The sequence below is a fragment of the Bidens hawaiensis genome, unplaced genomic scaffold (assembly GCF_021521415.1).
Source record: "Bidens hawaiensis isolate Kalapana, Puna unplaced genomic scaffold, B.hawaiensis_p1.1 tig00014466_1, whole genome shotgun sequence".
NCBI lineage: Eukaryota > Viridiplantae > Streptophyta > Magnoliopsida > Asterales > Asteraceae > Bidens > Bidens hawaiensis.
Window position 1 is genome coordinate 389,252 of NW_027492259.1, and position 21,138 is coordinate 410,389.

Consider the following 21,138-nt stretch of genomic DNA (forward strand, 5'->3'; position numbering starts at 1 on the left):
AACAACATCATTAATTGTACATGTCTATTAAGGTTTTCATGCATTAACAGTGGGACATTTTGTTTGACTAAACGAACTACCAAAACAAGCTTTCTAAAAATGGACTTGTGCTATCACAATTAAACATCGACTTGGGTTGTTGGGGACATTACAGAAACGTTTCACTTCACACATAATTGATTATTGATTCATTATTATTTAAGTTAATTATTTTACACAGTCTCCTAAGTACAAAAACACAATGAATTACAAAATATAACACAATGTCGAGCAAAATATAACATTAATATAACATAATGCCGAGGAAAAAAACACAATGATGAAAATAAACAAAAAACACAATAATAAATAAAAACACACAATGACTTGAACAAAATTCTAAAATCTACAAACTAGAAATTGAAAAGCGAAAACCTGAAATCCAATATCGTAGAATTCAACAAGACGGTTTTAATATAGCTAGTTTGAGTTCAACCCGAGTCCGTGTGATACCCTTCCTATAATTTCCTAATTTTGGAAAACTATGTATTTGAACTCCACCCCATTATTACTATTATTACCAATGTCACACCACATCTCAGAATCATTCACAGTTAACATATTACATTATCCACTTTTAGAGATTTATCACTTACAAATTTCTTATTTCACATCCTTAAATCATGTATGTCTCTAGTATTAGAGATTTAAGAACCTCCCAATAAGCAATTTTTAGATGTTTTTGGGTGCTGATGTAGCAATGTTTTTGAAGGAGTTTCTGGTGAAGGACGCCTCAAAAATCTTACCTTAGTAAGATTCGAAGGTTTCTGGCAAGGGCTAGAGGTCTTAAGATTCACTCGTCTCTAACTCAATTCAAGTGGCATATATGACCTCAGTTCTTTCTTAGCCACAACTCCACAAGTAATTTATTATTATTTTCATTTTGATTACATTGAAAGAGAAGTTAAGCGGGCAACAAGCTGTGCCGCTACCCCCTTTTTGAATTGTAGTGAAAACTAAATTCGGATCCCGGTAGGCGGCCATATATCATGCATTAATTAGGGAGACATCTAATTTGATTAATAGGATTTTTCTTGTTTGTTTAGAACGACAAATTCATGCAGTCTACAATAATACTCGTAAATCTAGATAAATTTCAAAAAGCTGGGACTAAAATGTTTCTTTTAAGCTATATTAGCTATTAAGAATAAGATGGTTTTTTATTAAAACTTGGCTGTTTTAAAAAAAAGCTATTAAGAATAAGAAAAGTAGGTCAAATGACTTCAAAATATTTTTTATTAAATATAACTTCTATTACAATTGGTACGAATCAAATTATTTAAATATGTAAGACTAAAATAATTAACAAAAATTTAAGATTAAAAACTTGCTATTATCATAAAATTTTTTTACGACGACGGCAATTCAGCCTCAGCGGCATACCTCCTAAAAACTTGATTTTAGAATTAGAATAGTCAAACAAAGTAACATAACATGTAATGTTTTATCACATAAACTATAAACTCCTTATTTTTTAATACAAACGTTTACTTTTTCATCTTACGTAAATTTCAGATAGCCTGTTCAGTCTTTTAGCTACAGTTTATTCTATAGTCATCTATAGAGTAACACTACTTGTATACTTAACGTATAAAACCTGCGGTGGAGGTGCTAATCCCTCGTCTGAGCCGCCCCTTCCTGAGTCGCTCTGCAATGATGAACGCGAGTTCCAACGACTGAGAAGCATTGAGCCGCGGGTCACAATGGGTGTGGTAGCGTGAGCTCAAGTCATTGTAAGTAATGGTCCTTGCACCACCAACACACTCGGTCACATTCTGGCCCGTCATTTCTAGGTGTACGCCACCTGGATAGCTTCCTTCCTGATCGTGCACATCAAAAAATGCCGTCACCTCAGCCTACAAAACAATTAATATTATATGTCATCTCGAACGAGTAAAAAAAGCTAGCTAAAAGGGAATCATATAAGCAAACAACTCGCATACCCTAATAGCATCGAAAGACCGAGTCTTGAGCCCCATGGGAGCTTTAATGGTGTTGCCATGCATCGGGTCACTAACCCATGTGACGATTTGACCAGCACCACTAACCGCTCTGATCAGATGAGGGAGTTTTACTCTCGTGTTATCGGCTCCCATTCTTGAAATGACAGTGATTCTTCCGGGCTTGTTATGAGGATTCAAGATTTCTATGAGCTTTACTAGTAACTTTGGGTCCATTTTATTGCTCACCTACATCACAAAAACAGTAATCTCAACCTAATTGGTTTCCTTAGGTTTAGTTTTTGTCATTTTTGGTTAATCATCTAATCCACAAAATTGAAATAAAAAAAAATCTAACCCACGAAATAAATATAATAAAATTAACTAACAAATATATGATTTCATAAAGAATAAATAAGATGGTTTCATTAGGTTTTGGTTTCTGTCATTTCAATCATTTTGTTATTAAATATAATAAATATATATCAAATAATGAAAACAATCACATAAATATTTACTGACAAAACTAACTAAACAGTATATGATATGCTATAAGGAACATATACAAAATGAACTATAATATAAAAAATAAGTATATATGCATATAAATAAAATAATTGATGAATGAATAATAAACGAGGAAACTCAAACTTGGAAAATTTCTAAGTAGCCGAGTTCGAGCTTTGTATACAGAGCTCGAAACTAGTCAAACTCGAGCTCTAGTAAGTTAAATGAGTCGCTTGATCTTCGGCGAGCTCGAAACGGGCCAAGCTCAAGCTTTAAGTTAAAGAGCCGAGCTCAACCTTTTGGTCGGCTCGTTTAGGTAAAAAGATTCTAAAATATTTTTTTAAAGAATGTTATCCATGTGACCATGTCAATGTTAGTTATATGATCAAGTCTAAAAGTTGAGACTTCAATCCAAAGACAAATATAAGTTGGTAGCAAATAACAAGAGTACGTTTATGATCAAACAACCTACAATGATTAAAAATGCATTAATATATGCAAAATTTAGCAAATATACCTTAATCCCAAGAGGGTTTGCAACTCCTCGCAGAAATTCAACATGTGCACCATCGAGTTGGCGCGTGCGCTCACCGACCCAAACCATGTGAGCTGAACAATCATAGTACAAGCCTGAAGTAGAGTCTTCCCGTGTAAGTGCTTGTTCATAAGGCAAAAGCAAGCACTCGTGAGACGTCCAGAACTGTGTCGTTGTCATAATTGGGTGAGCGGTTGTGAGTCCAGCAGCTGCCATGAACCCCATTGCTTCACCAACTCTGTGCGCTAATTCACGGTACCTGTCAATCAAAAAGGCGTCATTAACCTCACAGTTTCAAAAAAGGGTCATGCTATCGGTGCACCACCCCCTAAAGTGTAAACCAGTTTACCTGTCATATCATACAGGCCGTATGACCTTTTACTCTACTTCATATTGGCCATATGTTGTCATATAGGCCATCATATGATAGAGCGTAAAAGGTCATACAGCCCGTATGGCTTTTGTTAGGGGACACACCAGTTATTTCTTTGTCAGTCATATGGTTCATAGATTGGGCCCTCATACAGCGGGTATGAGTGTATGACTATCAAAACGACCCGTTTGACTATTCTTATCATATGGCCCATATAACTAAACAAGCCGTATGACGCGCCAATGGTGTCAAAATAGTAAATCAATCATTTCTTTGTCAGTCAAAAGTGATACGAGTCGTATGATTTGGCCCCTAACACGATCCGTATAACCTTTTTCGAGTTATCACACGGTCAATATAAACGACCGGTTTGATCGCTTTTCGCCATACAGCACATATGACACACCATTATTGTCTGGATAGTACATCAGTGTTGTTTGTATATCGACAGCCAACCAAACTATTAACATAACTTCTTTTCACATTAAAAACATGCAATTTTTCCATACCTGTCACCCTGTTCACTATGCTGTGTGAAATCAAGATTCCACTCGTTAACTCGCTGCATTGCGGCATACCCACCAGTAGCAAAAGCCCTTAATATGTTGAGGGTGGAGACCGATTGAGTATAAGCCTGAATCATCCTATCGGGGTCCGGAACTCTCGATTTTTCGTCAAATAAATCCCCATTAATATTATCTCCTCTGTAACTATGTAACTTAACCCCATCCTTCTCTTCAAATGAGTCTGATCTCGGCTTAGCAAATTGACCAGCCATCCTCCCCACCTAATCATGCAACCAATCGATAATTTACAGTTTAAAATAGGGGTGCAAACGAGGGCAGCCGCTCGCAAGTTACTTGAGATCGGATAGAAAAAAGCTCGAAACTAGCCTAGCCCGATTTTCAAATAAAGCTCGTTTGGTTATCGAGCATCAAGTATGCGAACTAAACGAGGCAAAGCGTAAAACTTAAAAATATACACAACCGAGCTCAAACTCGTTTAGTTATTTCAAATAAAACTTGTGTATTTTTAAGTTTTACGACTTCTATGTGTTAATTACACTGCATAGTCGAGTTGAAGCCGTGATTTAGCTCGTTTAAGTTCTACATGAGCTTGCGCTGAGCTAGGCATGATTATGGTTTTTCTCAAAATAAATAAAAACATATATAAATTAAGTATTAATAAATAATAAACAAGCTGAGCTCGAGCTTAAAAAAATACGAGCCCGACCCTTGTATGGGAAGCTCTTTGCGTCTTAACGAGTTTTGTGCATTATTAAGTTTTCTCTCTTTTGGACTACTATGCATTGATTACGCCACAAAACCGAGCTCCAGCCGTGTTTTGGCTCGTTTAAGGTCTGCCCGAGCTTAGGCCTGTTTATGGTTTTCTCAAAATATACAAAAGTAACTAAAAACATATATAAACGAATTAACAAATTATAATCAAGCTCGAGTTTCGAGCTTTAAACAAGTTATAAGTCAAAACAAGCTGAACTCGAGTCTATTTTGGAACCAGAGAACAACATATGTAAAAAATAACATGTACCTTGATGATGGGTATTTGACCACCGAACATAAGGACAACACTCATTTGCAAAAGTAACCGAAACGTATCCCTAATATTATCCGTTTCAAACTCTTTAAAACTCTCCGCACAGTCGCCGCCCTGAAGCAAGAACGCGCCGCCGCACGCGGCGGCAGCCAACCGTTCCTCAAGTTTCCGGGCTTCACCGGCGAAGACGATCGGAGGGTACGATTCCAGTGTTTTGAGAACGGAGTCCAGGTGGTTGTTGTCGAGGTAATCTGGGATTTGGAGGGCCGGTTTTGATTTCCAAGAACTGGGTGTCCATTTGGTGGCACGGACGGTGAAGATCGGTTTGTGTTTGGAAGGAATTGGGTGTGGATTGAAGAGTTTGTGGTGGTGGAAGAAGGTGGTGGTGGTGGTGGTCATGGTGGTGATCGGTGATTGATGGACGGAGTGGAAATTGAAGGAGTGATTATGGGACAGATGGAAGCATGTCATGGACGAAGTGGGGGCCACCATGGTATTAATTATTTTTTTTAACTGCCAACGAATCCTTTAAATAGGTTACGAGTTAATTTAATACATTGGGATACACACGCATTTCAATCCAGAAAAAACCCTAACCTGAGGCCAATGCTCAAAAACACTGCATGGAGGCATGACAGTACGATAGGATAAAACTCGTTATTCAGTTCAAGGATCTAACCAGTGAACGCCACCTACTTGCCTGGTCTCTCATCATCACTTTGGTGTCTCTCCCGAGTTTCAATTAAATAAAGAAAAGGAGGGATGGAAAAAATACGTTGTGTTCCCGAATTTCATTTAAGAAAGGAAAATGAAGGAAAATATAAAAGGGTTGTTTCTGAGTTTCATTAAAAGGAATAAAAGGAGGACATGGAAGAGAAAATGATGAGTAAATTAAGATAATTTGTATCTTTCTAATTTGAAAAGATTTGAAAGGAAAATAAATCAAAGAGAATGAGAAGATGCCAAAAGAAAAGATAAAAAGAGAAAACTTTCTTTTCTTTGCTTTTCCTTTTATAAATGAACTCGGAAACATAACGTAAATGCTGGGAGCAGAAATTAAATTTAGGTTACATGAAACACCAAGTTTTTTCATTTGACTCCACCACAAACTTATTAGCATCCACTCAATGTTTTTATCTTTAGTTAATATTTATATTTTATTAAAAATCAATGTTTACACTTTACATCAAATAGAGAACGCAACGGGGTAATTATTATGTGATGAAGTGGTGTAAGTAATTATTATGTGATGAAGTGATGTAAGTGAATTTTGGATAAAATCATGTGTAGTGAAGGGGCTACATTAAAAGGTAATTTTTGATACGTGACGCTACGTTAGCAAATGGTCATTTTCATTTTAGGTGTAGTGGTTTATAGCATAATATTGCCCCATCATAAATATATATATATACACACATATATATATACACACATATACACACACACACACTATATAGGGGCGAGCTAACGTACATTAACCGCTTAGTGTACACTACGTGCACGAAATACATTTAAGGTTAAAACAAATACGTTCAAGCCAAATTCCAAAACTTAAAACGTTCAAAGTTAAACCCTAAAATGTTCAGGCTTAAAACCTAATACATTTAAAGGTTAAACTCCATCACTCATAGTCAAAATTGATCGATTGAAGCTTCAAATTGATGATTAATTGAATCAATATCAAAGATAAACCGATCAATTGGCTTCAATTTCAATTTTAATTCTTATAAAAAAAACTAAACAAACCTGTGAACAACAAAAAACAATGGTGTTTCATGACGGTGGATGGTGGAGCTTTTGGAAAGTGAGAATTGAAAAGTTTCCTAAAGAAAAGAGGCCAAGATCGATTTGATTTTATGAGAAATTAAATCGTTCGGTTTTATTTGATACAATCATAGATCTGAAAAAGCTTCGACCGATTGGACAAACTGGTGAAATTTCAATTTTATGTAGTTGGGTGGTGTGAGGTGCTTGCCTGCCCTCCAGCTTGTGGACGGGCCCGTTTCGGCGTTTTCGCCGCTTGTTTATAAGAGTTTACATTTTGGAAAAAAAATAAGGTAACCAAGTAAAAATCTGTGCCGCTAGTTCTTGAATAACAAAACTGAGTCGTTTAAAAATAATATTCATAGATTGCAGGGTCACAATATTTTTATTCATGATCTGTTGGACATGATTAAGTAACTCTAAAAAACCCTCGGGCACTACGAAACCAAAAGTATTAAAGACGAATGGTATAAACGCGCGTTGGTTGTGGCACAACTTTTGCCCGTTTGCGCTCTGTATCAATGTAAACACTACTTTTTAATGAAAAATGTTTAATTTCATAGTTCCTTGTAAAACAAATATTAAATCATCTAATCTAATCTAACTAATTTATTAAAGCAAAACATGTTTTCCATATGACCTTTAAATACACCATCCATATAGGATGTCAACTAATCAATTTCTATTTATACATATTCCACCTAATTAATTAATTTTTTAATTACCATTACTTCACTTTAATAAATTTTGATATTAACTGATATAACAATTAATGTATTTATTTTTTTTTGAAAGACAAACTTGAAATAAAAACCACACCCGAAAAGAAAAACCTAACCGGGACAAGACAAAAATTACATGCTAAGTAACAGGTTTTTGAGCCACGCCACTCAGTTCAAATAAAACTTACAATTACGAGATGATAACCATAAATACGAAACTGAAACAATCGAATCAAATAAAGTGTCTATGTTATCATTGGGTTGACAAAATATAATCTCATTCCAAACTCTCCAAATAGTCCACCATGTCGTATAGATAATCACCTCAATAACATCTTTTTTCTTTTTCACCCATCTCGAAGAATCCAACCATTCAAAAATACTTTTAGGCCCTTTATCCCCTGGAAGAGACACATCCAACCAACGATCGATAGCATTTCAAATCTTTGAAGAAAGGTGACACCCTCCAAAAATGTGATCCAAAACTTCCACCGAATTCAAACAAATTGGGCATAATATTGAAGAAATATCAAAACCTTTACGACTTAAATTAAATCTAGTCGAGAGATGATCTAGAAGCAAGCGCCAAATCATGATGTTAACCTTCCTTGGCACGAATGTATTCCATCTCGTAGGGATGGTACCCTCTGGAAGCTCCTGACGATCCAAGTAAGATCTGACTCCTTTAACCGAGAACGTGTCATCAGAATCCAAGTCCCAAATCTATTTATCATCTGAATCACTCAAATAAACTGTTTAATATTTGTTAATTATCTCAATTAAACTAATTATTACTTTCTTAAAGTTACATTATTAACAATTTCTAATTACTTCACTGTGGATGACATATTTGAAGATCATGTGAAAAACATGTTTTGCTTTAAATATATACTATGATATAGTCTATGTAATACACAGGTGGCTAAAAAATGCAACAAAAAGCTAAATTTAATAATATACATAATAACACACCTTATAGATTACTAAGATATAAATAATGATAATAAAATTTTATAATTCATAAATATCTAAAAACATCATTTAAAGTTATATTTGTAACTTTATTAGTATTTTTATAAATGATAATAGTATTAGTTGGCATCTTAGTTGGCTACTATAATTGAATGACATGTGAAAAAATGATTTTGTTCTAATAGTATATATATGTGTGTGTAGAAAAGTAGATTTTAAGAAAGTCATAATTACTTTATTGAGGTAATTATTAATATTAAATAGTAATAAATTCATTAACGGTTATATCACATATAACATAAAAATTTATTAAATTGAAGGAATGTTAATTAAAAAATTAGTTCATTAGGTGGAATATGTATTAATGGAAACTGATTAGTTGGCATCACATGTGGATGACATAGTTAAAGACCATGTGAAATTGCTTTTAATATAGTAGTTAAATTATAATTGTTTCATATGCTATGACATATACTTCATGTTTGATTTCATATATAACTTGTATCAATATACAAACATTCTTTTATTGGCATTATATCATTTTTCGTGTAATACACGGGTTACTAACAAAGTGCATATTAAATGGTGGGTGTTGTGTTGTTTGGGGTTAGTGTTTATAAAAGTTCATCTTCGAGGAAAATAAACAAAAAAAAAACATGCATAATAAATGCGACAGAAGCTTGGAACAACTGCTTGTAAGAAGGTACAAAAGTAACGTTCAATGAACATTCTAAACGTTTCATGCATGTTTTATTTTATTGCTTTAATTGATTTTCATGTTTTCAATAACCTCTTTTGTATATTGGTATGTGCCTATGTGGTAATGGTTTAATCACTTTAGCGGTATTTTCTTGGGTTTGTTCACAAAATGGTTATCGCCAATTGAGTTTCAAAAATACAAGGTAAAACGTATTGCAAAACCATTTGGCGATAGCTTTTGTCATTGTCTAATCACCATTCCAATTTAGCTAGTTTGCATACTTAAGAGTGAGAAAAGACTATCGCTGAATGATTTGTCGATAGGTTTTACCTCGTACAAACAACTTCTGACATCTTATGACAAGTCTTCAAATTGTTAAAACCCTTGAACTGGGGACTACCCATTTGTGAAACAAACCCAAGAAAATACCCCTAAATGATTATTAATCCATTACCTACGTACCCAATTAATATATAAAAAGCATTATGTTTTTAAGTGTGACTAACTAATAATGCCAAAATAATGTGGGGAACAAAGTATTAACTTCTTGTATGTATTCTCTTATCATTCGTCAGCAGGTGTCTTCCATTGTCCCAATGAGGTTAATGGTCTCATTGAGGGCCGAGTTTCGTGTTCCTAATCCTAAATGGAATGTAACAACATATGGACGCATATGTAATTTAGATACCCTTAAATGACCTCTTTTCACAATGAGAATGTATTAACCCTGGAAAAAAGATGTTTATTTAAGAGTGATTTTAGTTCATGTGTGAACCAACCTTTATAAAAAAAATGTATTTTCTTAACCTACAAAAATATTCTTCTTTAAAATGCATCAAAACTAATTAAGTTTAGAAAAACTCAGTAATTTGTAGCTCACTTGTTCTTAGAACTTTTCTCTTTTAAATTAAGCCAAAATATAAATGTTTACAAGTTCTAGGCCCGGCCCAAGGAGAGGGTGAGGAGGGCTATGTACCCAGGTCCACTTTTTCGAGAGGCCCATAGTTGTTAAAAAATAGAATTTATATTTTATATATAATGTTGTTTTAACACAAAAGCCTACAAAATAACTCTTTGGTTGAATGAAAAGTGTTCTAAACTATGGAAACAAATGTCATGGGCTTCAATTTCTATAAAAAAAAGAACACTAATTGTGGGTTGTGTTTTATATGAGTCATTTTAGTAACATGCTTATTATTATTTGTTTGTTTGGGGCGTTTGAAAAACAACATTATTGGTAAAATTGTCAAATTATCTATTACATAACTAAGAACGCGAGTTTAGGGGCCCGTTTTTTTACTCGTCCAAGGCCCCAAAATTTTAAAGGGTTCTCAAAGATAAGTTCTAACCCCAAATAGCAGCTGATCTTAATCTTTCTAAGCTCAAGTTTTACATAGTCTAAGCTTGTTGGCTCGCACGTTTGATTCAACCTATTTATAATTTTTTATATTTGTGATAGATATATTATTTTTGTTAAGAAGTAAATAAGGGGGTGTTTGGTACAGAGAATGGAAATGGAGAGAAAATAGAAATGGAAATGGAATTGTAGAGAAAGAGAATTGGTATGGAGAATGAGAATCATTTATCTTGTTTGGTACACGAGAAAATAAACAAAGAACTCTACCATACCCAACCCCACCTCCACCCAACCTGACACCACTCACCACCGCAGCCCCACCACCACAACACCACCACCACAGCCCCACACCACCAGCACCACCACCACAGCCCACCACCACCGGCTGCCGCCACTAAACCCCCTTCTTCAACCACAGTACACAAGAAATTAAAAAGATTCAAATTTTTGGAACATAAGATATAGAAAAAGGAGGCTCAGATCTGTCATCACTGCCTCTTTGGAGATTTTGTGGTGGCGATGATGATGATGATAATCAGAACCACCACTTGAAACCCTAATCTCCGTTCACCCGTACCACCTGCAACCTACAACCGGTTACAATCTCTGTGTTCACCACTGCGAACGGCGGAGACGGGGTGGTGGTTGCAGACTTGGAGACGAGGTGGCGGTTGCAGACTTGGAGACGAGGTGGCGGCCGGAGACGGGGTGGCGGCCGGAGACGGGGTGGGGTCGGAGACGAGGTTGTGACATGCTATGAGGAGGCTGCTGAGAAATGGATTTCTCTTTGTTTTAAAGAGAAATGGAATTCTCTAGTTTTAGAGAAATAGAAAGAGAAATAGAAATGAAAAGTGGAAAACAAACAAAAGAAATATTTCTAATTCCATTTCTCCCCAATCAAATCCCTCTACCAAACACCCCCTAAACATAAACAAGCTAATTAACTAGAGCTTTTTATGATCCGAGCTCGAGCATGTATTTCAACTCGTTAAAACAAATGAGTTGAGCCAAGTACGCGCAAAAAATAGCCGGACATGACCTAATCTGAACCTAAATCCTGCCATTAATGAAGAAGACCTACCCCGATCGAGAACACCTTGGCCGACTCCTCAAGATAGGCAATGGCTGCATGAGCATTTATTTCAATCTAGATATAGTTTAGGCCACCGTTCTAGCTGCATGTATTTAAGGTTACTGCCCTAGTTGGTGAACTTGTTAAAATCTAGCATGTGAAATCATTATTTCAAGTTGTGCTAAAAATTAACTGGGTTGGTTTTCATACACCGGGATTCATACACACTAACTGAGTTATGTTGTATACCATAATCCAAAATTAGTACACTCCTGATTTTAACATGCCACATCAATGGTAATGTTAATTTATTAATGAGTGCAAATTTAATTTAAAAACCTTTTGATTTGATGTTTTAAGAGTAGAGTATGATGAAAATATATGGGTAAGATACATTTAGCAAGCCTCTTATATTATTTTATTTATTTATTTATTTAAAATGGCAACTCATGCAGTCATACGCTCTCTATCTCTATTCTTAGTTACATATATTTTTTACGAGACTTGAACCCACACCAATTCGAAAGAGCCTTGTCTAACATTCCAACTCCTTAACACCGATAAGACAGAGACCCTTTGGTCTCTTATTTTATTGAGTGTAAATTTAGTCATTAAAAGAGCACTGTAATTCACCTTAACTTAAATAAGTTGTGGATATATATAGCTTTCCCTTCAATGGACAACATTAATGCCACTGTTGACAAGCTGAAGGGCTTTGATTCGATTGAGATATATATGTATGGCTTATTTATCGACACGAAGAAGAAAAAACATAATATTCGTCCATGCCTACTAGGTTTTCATGCATTAATTACGGGGACAGTTTATTTGACTTATGAAACTCATGAATATAATAAAGCTTTCTAATAGGGACGTGCATTGAGATTTTGGGAAAATTTCCATAATATCAACATTTTATATAATGGATTTTCAAATTTGTCCACCATTTACAAATAATACCCAAAATGCCTATTACTAAAAAGGTGGAACGACTTTTTAATCATTCAAGACGACTGGTTTGTGTAGCCAATAAAAAACAAACACGTGTCTCTAAAGTGATGCGGTGACTGGTTCGTGTAGCCAATAAAGTTGCCCCCGATCAAAATCTAAGCGCTAACAAAGAAGTCGGCCCGACGACTGCATTCATGTCTATGTCGGGGCGAGTAGTCATGAACATTCCAAATAGATCCTGACATGCCGACTAGATCGTGAAAATGCCGAGTAAATCACAACCGACTAGTAAACGACATTAAAAACCCGGGCTGACCAGATCACGTTATTAAAAACACGGGCCGACTAGATCGTGAACATGTCAACTAGATCGTGAAGTTTTCAAAAATGTTTGCAACTATTGTATATTATTTAAGTCGATACATACACAATTCATAATTGGATCAATTAAATTTACTTGAGCGTTTTGTATTCCCCAATAGCATCAACTATCTGCAACAAACATGTTGACAAATGCAAAATGTAGATTTAGATGGTTGGTCAGCAACTTGCATTTTTTGAATGAGATATTGAACGAATGTTATAGCTACGCTCATTTTTTAATATCAAATTCATAAAAAAGTTAACAAAGTTATATGATTAAAATCATTGAATTTATTGTTACAAATATAGCAATTACAATATAACATTTTTAAAAACAAACTACAAGATATTAAAAATAAGTTGTGCGTGATTGGAACCAACGACTAGATTTGTCGTTTTCTCTACATCCTTGACTTTGGCGACATACACATCGTAATGCCGAGTGTTCAAGGTTCTAGTTGGGTCGGGTCGGCTCTCTAAATATCCAGCATGACCCCCGACGAAACCTTCCCAGCGTAATATGGCGGATGGAGCGAATGCGGTGGTAGCTGGAGTAGTGATATGGAGTACACCCCCACTTCACGTTGATTGCTCACATCCTAATTCTGAGACGACCAACTCTAGCAATGGAAACGAATCATACTAAAATATGTTGGTTTTGGGTCTCGACGTATTGTTGTTTCTTTTTATATAAATCTGGAAGGCATTTTGCAAGGGTATTGAGCAAGTGTTTGGGTATATTTTGGTGGTTAATGTTGTCTACTCAGGATTCTTGGTTATTTATATTTACAGTATAAAATGTTAGTATTTTTTTTATATCATGATCTAGTCGGTCGACTCGTGTTTTTAATAATGTGATCTAGTCGGCCTGGATTTTTAATATCGTTTGCTAGTCAGTTGTGATCTACTCGTCATTTTCACGATCTAGTCGGCATGTTTACGATTTAGTTGGAATGTTCAAGATCTACTCAGCCCGACATAGACATGAATGCAGTTCTCGGGCCGACTTCTTTGTTGGCTCTTAGCTTTTGATCAGGGGTGACTTTATTGGCAACATGAACCAGTCACCGTGCCAGCTTCAGGGACACGTGTTCGTTTTTTATTGACTACACGAACCAGTCGTCTTGAATGATTAAAAAGTAGTTTCGCCTTTTTAACAATGAAATATTTTGGGTATTGTTTGTAAATGGTGGACAAATTTGAAAAACCATTTTATAAAATAGATATTATGGGAATTTTCCCAAAGATTTTTGCGTTTAAACAAGGCGGAGTAAGAACATCCACAATAACATCATTTCTACCATATGTTTTTGCTGGTTGAGGGCTGGCAAATCGTGTCTTAACAGATCCAAAACGACGCGCTAAACACAAGTAACAAACATAAATACGAATCGTTTAACCACTTTATATGTTACGACTATAAGATCGTTTTAAGTTTCATGTACCAATAAGGGTAAATAATGGAGTCCGGCCTACTAATTTCAATTATTTAAAAAAATAAAAAAAATCGTATAACGCACTTTTTTAATTCACGTGTCTTATCATGTCTTAAAAGAGTACCCGATTTCCAGCCCTAAATTTATGGCATATGCCTAACCAGTCATAATATTTATTTTTCTTGCCATACTCACAAACACTTAAAAGTACAATTTCTCTAACCTTTCTCCTACTTACATTCCTAATGTTGTTTTTGGGTGTTGTCCCTCTCTCTCCCTTACATCACACCCTCTATAACGATATAGGTTTTCAGAGAAGATTAACATGGACCAATTGCACACCTTAGGTAAATCCCACATCGGTCGTGAATAATAGAGATCCTTAGTTCAAAAGCAATGCCCCCGCCTCTTAATTCATCAACGCGTTTTGGGCTTAGTTGGCTGCGGAGCACATGGAAACTCCACAGTTAAGCGCGCTCAAGTGTAAGTAGTACTAGGATGGGTGACCACCTCGGAAGTCACTACCGGGAAACATAAACAAATCCGTCAATTCCTGGATGGGTCATCCATCAAGGGCAAAGTGCACAATAGTGATGAAACGAGACACGGGGATGTTGCACCCTCTCTCGTTCACATCACTCTCTCTCTCTCTCTCCTAAAAAACACCTCAAAACCTCTATTATGGATGCTTTAGGCTGACTTCTAAGAGTGGTTACTGGTTAGTGTTTTGATCCAAAAGTGACATCGATATTCGATAGTCCTAATCTTATGTTAAAGCATCTCCTTTCACCTTTCACTTTTATTTAAACCACTTTTGTTCTAGAATTACTCATCTCTTGTATTCTTGAAAAAATATATAACAGACCGTCCTATATAGGGTAATTATATTTGTTTTAACAAATAACAATATCATATAAACTCACTTTAACTCTACTTTTAAATTACACCTTTCTTGATAACAAGACTTGAGCTTACACCCACACTCTCTTTGAAAAATAAAGCCATATGATATCGTCAGGCCGAAGGCCCTTGATCATATAGAATAATTATTTGTCGAGACACATTCATATCTCAAGCTCAAAGTAAGATAATGAGCAAGCACACAAAATTAGACTAATTGAATTTTAATAATCTCACATTTTGCAGTTGCCCGATAATAATTTCACCTCTAGAAAAAAAGTTCCACTGGTTTCACCTTTCACACTAATTTCCGTTAAAAAAAACTTAGCGCTGTTAAGTTTTTTCCAATTCAAACTAATGTTTTAGGGCTTTTGATCGGAATGCGGATACAATTTGATTGATGTAAAACTTACCCCGAAACAGTGCTCCAAACAGCGAAACGATCCTTTAATTCGGGTGTTTAAACTTCCAATTAACAAAAATCAAACCGTTTGGAGCATCGTTTCGATATAAGTTTACATCAATCGACTTGTATCCTCATTCCGATCAAAAGCCCTGTTTGAATTTAGAAAAAACTTAACGACGTTAAGCTTTTTATTTTTATTTTTTTTGTTAACGGAGGTCCAATCAAAACAATTAGTGTAAAAGGTGGGACCGGTGGCTGCTATTTTCTGAGTGGAATTATTATCAACCAACTGCAAAATGGTGAGATTATTAAAATTCAATTTGCCGCAAAATTAAAACCCCCATTATACAAACATTAAGCACATGTAATAGATGATTGTATCTTTGAAAGTGAGAAGTAGTGATGGTCTCAGTTGGGGATGATAGTAAAACCCGAGCCTAATAGAAAATTTTAAACAAAGATAGTTAGGATTGGTGTGGGTTCAGATAATCGGGTGTGGCATCGGGTATAACATTACATTTGAACTTTTTCATGATGGGTATATAGGATAAGGTGAAGTACCCGACCTAATTACCCAATAACATATACATGTTTAGCAAATTGTATACTCGACATGTTTTTTATTCTTTTTTATTTATTTCAGGAGTACATGCCATATTTATTTTAAGTATATACACCCGAAGTGATTGTATTTCTTTCTTTTTATTTTAATTTTTGAATGGTTTTTATTTTTAATCATTGTATTTATATATACCTTATAGATACTTGATGGGTTTTGGGTCATACTCGACAGGTTTTCGGTCATACTAGATGGGTTTTTGTTCAGGTATGGGACAACCTTTTTTGTTAACTAGTGTGAGGTTGGGATTACCTGATGTGTTTGTAAGAGCATGATGTATGCCAAGGTGTGCACATAAATATTGATTGTTTTTTACACTAGATCAGGTTTTATATTTTTAAAAATTATTTCTACCAAGACTAAACACATACAAATAGGCAAGTATAAATATCATATATGCAAAACGGTATTGGTAACAACCAAGTATTGATTCGAGGATACAAGATGTTTTCAATACTAAATCTTTGTGATTAAGTTAAACAAGAATAATAATCTTAAAAGGTTTGTTTTTTAAAGTGATTTTGACTTTTTTAATTAAATTAAAGTAAGCAAAATAACTTTGAACGGGTTAACAATACGCAAAGGATACCACTTTAATCTAGAATCCACCTAACTTTTTTTGCCAGTTAATAATAAGAATATGTGGTGAACTCGCTTTTACGCATAAAAGATAGAATAGTTCCTTATCTATAAGCAAATTATTCTAATGACATTTAAGAAAGTAGCATTCATAACTTCAAGATCACCATCTATATATCAATTAAAGTAAGCTAGTAGTTTTCGTGAAGCATATAAAGATTAGACTTAATTCAATCTCTTGACCATTAAATCAAACAACTTTTGGAAAGATTATAAGTTTAACGAATAATCCACTTATGGTTGATTAATATAGGTTATGTTTATACATTCTTTTGACATATGATTTTTCAAACTAGCATAGAAACCTAATCAAGCTAACAATTTTATGTTAGAAATCACCATAACTAGAAAGATTGATCATAACAAGTATTGCATTTTCTCAAAATTCATACTATGAGATATGTTTTGGATAAAATACAAAAATTTTCTTTTTACCATCTCTGGTTTCGAAGAACATGAATAATTCATGAATGATTGTTAAAAAGTTTGTTTTAAAGATATCAATCATCGACCATGAATTAATTAATTAAGTTGACAAAACATTACTCATGAAATGATAATTATAAAATTATCATTGCTTCACAAAAATTAAAACCACAAGTTCAATATAATCATCAAAATAAGTTAGATTTCATCATGGATTAAGACGGCAAATGGAAGTTTGGCTCAAAATAAGCATAGTATCAGTTAAACAAGAAGAAGATGATGAAAGATACAAGATTAAACTATGACAATCTAACCACATTTGATGATTAAGTCACAGACACCGACCCCTTACCCCGGGCAGGGGCCACGATCGCGAGCAATGGTAACGATGCTATTAAAATATTTGGCAGCGGAAAAATTATCAAGACTGTTGTTACGAAAAATTGTTAGAGTTTAAAATACCATAATTCTTATTTCATAAACTGGGAATAAAATCAACATTTATGTAAACAAAAGTTTTATAGGGATAAACCCTAATTTACAAAAAGAAAATGTTTCTTTATTATGGTGATAAGCCACTTATTTAAGCTAGAGTGCCCTGTAGCATTGTTTCTATTTCTTTCAGAAAAAGTCACCTGAAACATGTTTAAAAATATTTTAGCAGGAAATACTTGTGAGCATCATTCATTTGTAATTGACACATTTATACAGTACAGCATTAAGATGTTTTTATATTTGTCTGTTTACAAATTACCGAAGGGTATTTATCATCCGGTCGTATCTGTGATTGTGGTCATATTACTTATTAACTAACTCTTTGTCCGATAAGTCACGATATTTAAGAATTGTATACAAAATCCCACATACCAGTAGTAATCATCCCATAAGTTTACAAAGACTTAATCACTGTAATGTAATTAAAACTGTTTGAAAACATCTAGACGTTTTATATATGTCATGAGTTATACAGGTTTAAAAATCTCAATTACAGTGTTGGAAACTGGGTGTCTCACAATAATGTGAGTTGTACAAAACCTCAAATGCCTCACCTTGCAAGTTTACATATTACGAGCTTCCTGGTGTTAGGCACCTAATTTAATACAATGTAGTATGTATTAGTATAAACCAAAAAGCTTTAACGATAATCACAAGATCGAAAATCATACACGATTGCACAAAGTCACAACTTGTTTCGGAAGAGATTTGGATTCGTGTGTTAAAGTCTCGATTGATCAGATAGTGTATCATGTAACATTTCAGATTTTTCATATTTTTAGTCATTTAGGTTTACCCGATTCAGGAATGTAATCGGATCTTACATATTTATAGAATCTTGCATTGATTAGCATTTAACTTGGTTTAATTCATTTTATATCCTCACGTTATTTAAACTCGTCAAACAACTCATAGAAACCTTTAAACTCGCTTATTTTAGCTAAAAATCGCATTTTGGGAAGTACAATGACTAAAATGACAAAAATCAAACTCTCTGAGAAGATACCCACACCGCACCACACGAGGAGCACACTCCTAGTAGGTCGCGCCACACGGGGAGCACACCCCTAGTAGGCCGCGCGACGCGGGGAGCCCCTTGGGCAGTTCATAATCATTTTTTTGTTCGTTTAGGTTCATTTCTTCGATTTCGTCAATTTTGGAAGCTCAATCTCATGAATCTTTTAAATAAAACAACTAGAATATGTCTTGGCATCATGCCAAGCATATTCCATCAAACTACAAAGATTAGGGAGCAAGAATCAATCTAATTTTGTTATTATAATAATTTCTTTTCATTTTAACGATTGTTGCAACTAATAAACGAATTTTTGGACTTTATTGTTTAAACAAGTTATCATAAAATCCCTAAACTCTACTGCAAACTAACGCGAAGGCGTTAAGCATTTTATATATGATTTAAAAATCAAACACATGGCTTGAATGGTTTTCAAAACGTTTGAGCGTAAAGGTAATCTACTAAAAAGCATTCAGGCCATAAGTGCACATATAGTTTGATCCAAGTTATACACTTGTTACAGATGAAAGACTGCAACATGGCTAGTAAAGAGACTCAATTGTAGGCATACGTAAAACTACGGTTAATCTGAGTAAAAAGACTAGTGTGCTCCGTGGTTGTACACTCGGGTGAAACTGTCCCGCTGAGTGTGTAGATACTAATACAAATTACGATTAAATGAGTTTTAAATTCTTGCCAACATAAAATGCTTTGTGCCTGTTAATGTTATTCATCAGATTTTAGCTGACGTATTATTTTAAACATTTTTAGGTAATCAGTAGTAAGCGATAAGAGATAAAGGACAATAGAGTAACAGGGAGACAGCTGATTGGAGATATAGAAGGACATGTGAGCTCATTTTGTTAAACTCTTTATAAAGCATGATTATGGAAAAATAAATGTTTTATATTATCAAGGGTATTTAAATCCCTATTCATATAAAGAAATATTTTGTCAAAAGAAATTTCCGCTGCAACAAGATAAACTCTAATATATTTTCAAAACAGATACCAACTATTGGTCATATGTCTATACTCCTATGGCCGGGTGTGACATTCGACCCCACTGCACCCAAAAAAAATGCCTGTTATATCCATAAATCTTACGAGGCTATCGCTTCGAGAGATATCGCTGGGTAAGTGATCTCCTCGAATGAATTGGCTTGCCACTTCGTTAGACAATTCTTCTAAGACTAGTGAGTACAATCGATGCTAGATATCATCCCCAGAATCCATGGATTCTTTCATAAACACCGTATAAATTCTATGTCGTCACTGGTTGATCTATGCAAATATATTCTTTCTCGACATAACTTGTACCTCATCGCAATCATCGGCAACAATCCCATATACTAACTGGTGATCAATTGCGGATGTGAACTTTTGAATTGACGAAAACACCTTTTTGAATCTATCATCATAACGTTGTTGAAAATCGTCAAAGTTGCCTGTGGATTGGCAATAATTCTTAAAAATAGTCCCCGCAACATCTGAAATATACGCTTGAAAACTTCTGCATGAATTTAGGAACTTCAACGAAATAATCTCTAATTAGCCGTTCATGTGCGGCTCCATCATCTCTCTTTATCACAACTCATTTCTTTTGGGCGACAACTTGCTGATTGCGCGACTAGACCAAGAAATTTCATGGCTTCTTGATCATCATCGCTATCGGATTACGAGCTAGACGACGAAATGTTAAGAAGATCCACTTTTGAGAAGATGGATAGAGATTTTTTAAGAAGACGAGTAGAAAATTTTTGGTTTGAACAATGAATAAATTGATTTATTTAATTATAGATTTAAATATTTGTTTTAGTTTTTCAAACGGTAATATTACAGTTATATATTGGTTGAAGCTCTGGATGATTGGTATAACCCTCTCGCTTGGGATGGTTTTTACTTGGTACCATCGGCCACAGCCCTCCGGTGGGCATTCCGTTCATCCTAATTGGTATCAACCAGTTTATTCATTTGTGCAATCAACATCAAATTAGATATTAGGCCCGTTATATTTTGAAACAGGATTCGTAAGGGTCACGGTTTATTGAAAGTAAAAATAAAGTTGATTGGAATATTTTAAAATAGTAAAAATACATAGCTATCAGCTGCATACCTTGTGTTGGATTATTCTAAGATAGTACAAATACGTAGTTATTAGCTACAAACTTGCCGGTCAAAAAGGAAAAGAAAAAAGTTACATACGTAACAACACACATGTGGTTGTGCATTCTTCACCTATCATTAGTTTTCGGATTTTCTAACTAATATCTTAACGACGACACGTATGCGATACCATTTTAATTACACAAATACCCTTTCAAGGGATAAAAAGAATAAATTGCCCTCATGCG

General features: G+C 34.7%; 1 pseudogene across 1 annotated transcript; it reads right to left on the reverse strand.

Annotated features, from left to right (window-relative positions):
- Positions 1 to 1,428: 1,428 nt before the first annotated feature.
- On the reverse strand, positions 1,429 to 5,271 carry LOC143546819 (phospho-2-dehydro-3-deoxyheptonate aldolase 2, chloroplastic-like; annotated as a pseudogene). The gene is made up of 5 exons (XR_013137658.1): positions 4,943 to 5,271; positions 3,904 to 4,181; positions 3,004 to 3,280; positions 1,983 to 2,228; positions 1,429 to 1,895 (listed from the first exon to the last, which is right to left on the reverse strand). The product of XR_013137658.1 is annotated as a phospho-2-dehydro-3-deoxyheptonate aldolase 2, chloroplastic-like (transcript).
- Between the last annotated feature and the right edge of the window lie 15,867 nt (positions 5,272 to 21,138).